Genomic DNA, 5,210 nt, shown 5'->3' with positions numbered 1-5,210 from the left:
AGAGTCCAATAAACCCATATTATTCAACAACTAAAAAATCAATAAGCCAATATTACGTAATGATAAAGAATTAAGAGATATGTTTAGTTTTTACATAAATGTGTTCAATGAAGAGTAAGTAGCATGCCAAAAAAAATATTTAGACATTAAAAAAAATTATATGTGATCAATAATTGAAAAATAAGATTCATTAGGGTTTGTAGATTTTTGTGGGGTTGATATTGAATCTGAGGTGCCATAAATTCCACAATAGACATTTTTGAATGCCTACTGTGGAATTTTCGGAACCTCAGAATAAGATTCATTTTGGAATAAGGGAATCAAAAGATAATTATAATAGCCAAAACTCAAAACGTATCACCAAAAACTCATAATTCTCTTCATTTATGTGAAAGGAAATCGAGGAAATCTTATGAATGTCTATTGCATTTATCCAAATTTGATGATAATTATAATAGAGATCAAGTTTCGTGAAATATTTTTTTTTATGAAATTCTTCCAAAAAGTGTTCAATGATGAGAATGAAAAAATTATTTGTAGATTTTAACAGAAGAAAAAAGCGACTCATACAATTGTTGATGTCGCGAACCTATATAGACAAACAAAGGAAGTCCTCAGCAAAGCACCAACCTAAAGCCAACTACAATTTTAATAATAAATTTTTGAATTCTTTGAAGTTCCAAGGGCTTTTGTAAGTAACAATTTCAATTCAGCAAGGAGTAATGGCATAAACGCACGGTTGCATGTTCACGATAGCATGTTATAGGTTATCTGGAGAGGCTCTTCCCTAATCCTCTCTAAAACCCTTTTGTTTTCTTACAAACCCTAGCCCCTAATCCTCTCTAAAACCCTTTTGTTTTCTTACAAACCCTAGCTTGGATTTGATTTTTTCATTGTAGTATCCATTCACACCTTTGTTATTTGCATGAACAAAATAGGCAAGGAAGAGATGGTTAGAAATTTAGCCAATTATATAATCTCTATCTAAATAGTCATAGGTAGTTAGTGTCATTAAACCCTATAATGCTTCTAATTGGGAACTAGCCCCTCCCCTAAAAAAAAGTAGTTAGTGCCATTACCCTGGGTAATGTTTATTTTTATTTTTCCTTTAAATTTTATAATAAACCACAGTTAGCCAGAGCGCTCTTCCTCACATGGAAGTGAATTACCGTAATTTCCCTTAGCTTGTGCTAAAAGGCGTAAAATATTTGTCCAATCTACTCATATGCTCAGATAGGTACACCAAAGAAGCTAGACATATCAAGTAAGCTCTCTGGAACGAACGCTCTGCTGAACAGATCAAGATTCAGTCGGCTCTTCAACGCGTCGACTCACCAATTGCAGATATGCTATTCACAGATCGACTCTTCATCTATTCCACTAACCAGTCACATATTGGCTCTCTAATCGGCTCTTCCCTTCACTCCAATAGTGCAATCCAACTCAAACAATTCAAATTACAGAGACGTGGGCCGCAGGAATTTTTCTCCTCTTTGGCTCTTCCCTAAGAAAGTCCCGCTCCTATTAGAATAGCAATTGAGCCCTTACCACCAACACTTGACAATACAGACGGATGAAAGCGGTGGTGTTTCATGTCCAACAGCTGGAGAATGGAAGTGGTGGTGTGATCAGGCCACCTTAGAATGGGAAGGGGCCATCAACCAAGTGGATTGTCTGTGGAAATGCAGAGACCATCAGTTTCAAATGCACAACTTTTTATAAGATGAAGCATATTCTGGGTATATTCGGCCCAGATTTAATCTTTCCATCTAATTATATTTTTTTTAAGAATCAACCACCCTACCTCTCCCAAAAGTTGAAATAGGAAGCCATAAAATAAAAATAACCTTTTTCTAACATAATCTATAAAAATAAAATACTTAAATAAAATAAAAAATCACTTATTCTTCTAGCTAATAAAATATTTAATATTGTTTAAGTATTTCTTTAAAATTTCTTTTTAAGTATTTAATAAATTTTAGGTTTCTTTATCTCAAGCTAATTCCAACAAAAAATAAAATTCTTAAATAAAATAAAATAAAACACGTATTCAAATAAAATAAAATAAAATAAAACATGTATTCATCTGGCTAATAAAATATTTAATATTGTTTAAGTATTTATTCCTCTAGTCTAACAAATTTTAGGTTTCTTTCCTTAAAATTTTCTGCCTGTGTCCAAAATATTTAATATTGTTTAAGTATTTTATAAATTTTAGGTTTCTTTATCTCGATTTATGTTTGAGTATATTTAATACTCTTTAGGTTAATATTGTTCAAGTATTTTATAAATTTTAGGTTTTTAATATTGTTCAAGTATTTTATAAATTTTAGATTTTTTTATCTCGATTTATGGTTGAGTATATGTAATACTTTTTAGGTTAATATTGTTTAAGTATTTTATAAATTTTAGGTTTCTTTATCTCAATCTACTTCCTCGCCTCATAAACCATTTTCATGAGCTATTACCCATCTAGAGTTATGTTTGAGTATATTTAATACTCTTTTAAGTATTTAATAAATTTTAGATTTATTTATCTCAATCTACTTCCTTGCCTAATTTTAGGTTTCTATCACCTAATTTTAGGTTTCTATCTCAATCTACTTCCTTAAAATTCTTTATCTCAATCTACTTCCTTAGCTTTCTTTATCTCAATCTACTTCATTGCCTTTCCTTAAGATTCTTTATCTCAATCTACTTCATTGCCTCATAATGCCTCAGCATTCTTTATCTCAATCTACTTCCTTAGCTTTCTTTATCTCAATCTACTTCATTGCCTATCTACTTCCTTAGCTTTCTTTATCTCAATCTACTTCATTGCCTCATAATGCCTCAGCGTTATTTATCTCAATCTACTTCATTGCCTCATAATGCCTCACAAACTATTATAGTTATTTATCTCAATCTACTTCATTGCCTATCTACTTCCTTAGCTTTCTTTATCTCAATCTACTTCATTGCCTCATAATGCCTCTCATAATGCCTCAGCGTTATTTATCTCAATCTACTTCATTGCCTCATAATGCCTCACAAACTATTATAGTTATTTATCTCAATCTACTTCATTGCCTCATAATGCCTCACAAACTATTATAGCTATTTATCTCAATTGCCTCATAATGCCTCACAAACTATTATAGTACTTCATTGCCTCATAATGCCTCACAAACTATTATAGTTATTTATCTCAATCTACTTCATTGCCTCATAATGCCTCACAAACTATTATAGTTATTTATCTCAATTGCCTCATAATGCCTCACAAACTATTATAGTTATTTATCTCAATCTACTTCATTGCCTCACAAACTATTATAGTTATTTATCTCAATCTACTTCATTGCCTCATAATGTCTCACAAACTATTATAGTACTTCATTGCCTCATAATGCCTCACAAACAATTATAGTGGCCAAACTATTATATACTTCATTGCCTCATAATACCTCACAAACCATTATAGTACTTCATTGCCTCATAATACCTCACAAACCATTATAGTGGCCAACACACGGTATTCTTTGGTAAAAGGCAAAAGAATAGTCCCCTCGTGTGAACCACACGACTCAATAACCAACAACAGGAATTCCCCGGATATTTATAGTTCCCTCGATTGTATTGACAACACGATCTTGTTGTCAATGTGGGACTAAAACAGCACACTTTGCATTTCCCATCCCCACGCACAAGCCCAAAAAGAGGTTTTAACGCCAGCGCGTTTGTTTATCCGTGCTTCCAGCTTGAATCAATTTTAAAAAATTTCAGCACGAAAAAGCGTTATGTATTTTATATTCATAAAGGAGAGATATACAGTCGTATTGATAACAGAGATATAAAGACTGCAGCAGTGCAGATGTGTTTTTCAGAATCGGCTGTTTGGAAAAAAACAAACCGATAACTGGATTTTACCCATAAACATGAGCATGATATAGAGGGATTATTTGCCTCTTGGCCAGATTATATATATGTGCAAAAAATCCTTCACAAAAACTATGAAAGAAAAGAGGATACATACCGGATATTCTTCATAAAGAAAGGAAATTATGTACCGGTAGGCAGAAATCCTGGATCTGGTAGGAGAGATTGTCATTCTTTATCTGCATTTTCCATATTCCTGGCGGGGAAGAAAGTCCCATCTTAGATAATTCATCTCCTTTAAAATTTAGCAAAATCTGAATCAATTTTAAAATTTAGCAAAATGGTCCTGTTATATATCATTTAGTTTATGGCCCTCCACAAAATACAGTAAACCTACTATGGGTGAAGCACTTCGAAATTGTTTCGAAGTGTCAATTGATGAGCTCCACAACGTTTACTAGAATAACAGGCCCGGTTGAAATGATAAAGAATACTGTCAGATGATATTAATGCAGGATTTTACTCTGAAAATCAATTAAAAATTTAACAGGATAAGATTTTATTTTAAAATTAAATTATCTATATATTATATTAATAAGAAATTGATAATTTTTTAAAATAAAATGAAAACTAGTTTTAGAAAATCATTAAATTACTAAGCTTCTACGTTTATACTAAATTACCAATTAGCCATTACAAATTTTTGTAAATTAAGTTCTTTCCTGTATTGAAGTATCTAACAATTACCAATTAACAACTTTTAGTAAATTATTTTATTTCTTAATATTTCCTGCCCAGCCTCATAATTCCCTTACATGAGTCGATGAACAATCTAGATATACGTTTGTATTTTCTGCCCAACCTCATAACAATCAGAACAATCCAGATTGACGTTTGAATGGTTAGCCTCTCGCCTCGAGATGAGTGAGAAGCATCCAAAGAACAATCCAGATTGACGTTTGAATGGTTAGAAGCATCCAAAGAATCGGAACAATCCAGATTGACGTTTGAATTGTGAGCTTCTCGCCTCGAGATGAGGGAGAGGCATCCAAAAATTGGCGTATGCCGCTGATTGTGGCCAACACACGGTATTCTTTAGTAAAAGGCGAAAGAATAGTTCGCTTTGTGCTGACCACACGGCTCCGTACCTAACACGTTAATTTCCCGCATATTTATAGTTGTTCCCTCGATGTCTCGACAACGCGATCAATGTGGGACAAACACACCGCACTTTGCATTTCCTACCTTCAGCCACAGTCAAAAAAGATGTTTTAACGCCAGCGCGTTTGTCTATCGTGCTTCAGAAATTCAATCAATTTAAAAATTTTAAAAAATGGAGCGCGTTACATTTC

General features: G+C 32.7%; 2 non-coding genes across 2 annotated transcripts; both read right to left on the bottom strand.

Moving 5' to 3' along the window:
* Positions 1-3,453: 3,453 nt before the first annotated feature.
* LOC149243133 (U5 spliceosomal RNA) lies at positions 3,454-3,568 on the bottom strand. Its single transcript, XR_016246874.1, has one exon. It is a non-coding gene; the product is annotated as a U5 spliceosomal RNA (small nuclear RNA).
* Positions 3,569-4,882: 1,314 nt separating this feature from the next.
* On the bottom strand, positions 4,883-5,000 carry LOC149243132 (U5 spliceosomal RNA). The gene has a single exon (XR_016246861.1). It is a non-coding gene; the product is annotated as a U5 spliceosomal RNA (small nuclear RNA).
* Between the last annotated feature and the right edge of the window lie 210 nt (positions 5,001-5,210).

Source organism: Pinus tabuliformis, chromosome 8 (genome assembly GCF_031772625.1).
Source record: "Pinus tabuliformis cultivar Carrire ecotype Pingquan chromosome 8, CPIR1, whole genome shotgun sequence".
NCBI classification, from domain to species: Eukaryota; Viridiplantae; Streptophyta; class Pinopsida; order Pinales; family Pinaceae; genus Pinus; species Pinus tabuliformis.
Note: the sequence above shows the minus strand (reverse complement) of the source record. Positions and strands in the feature narration are given on the sequence as shown.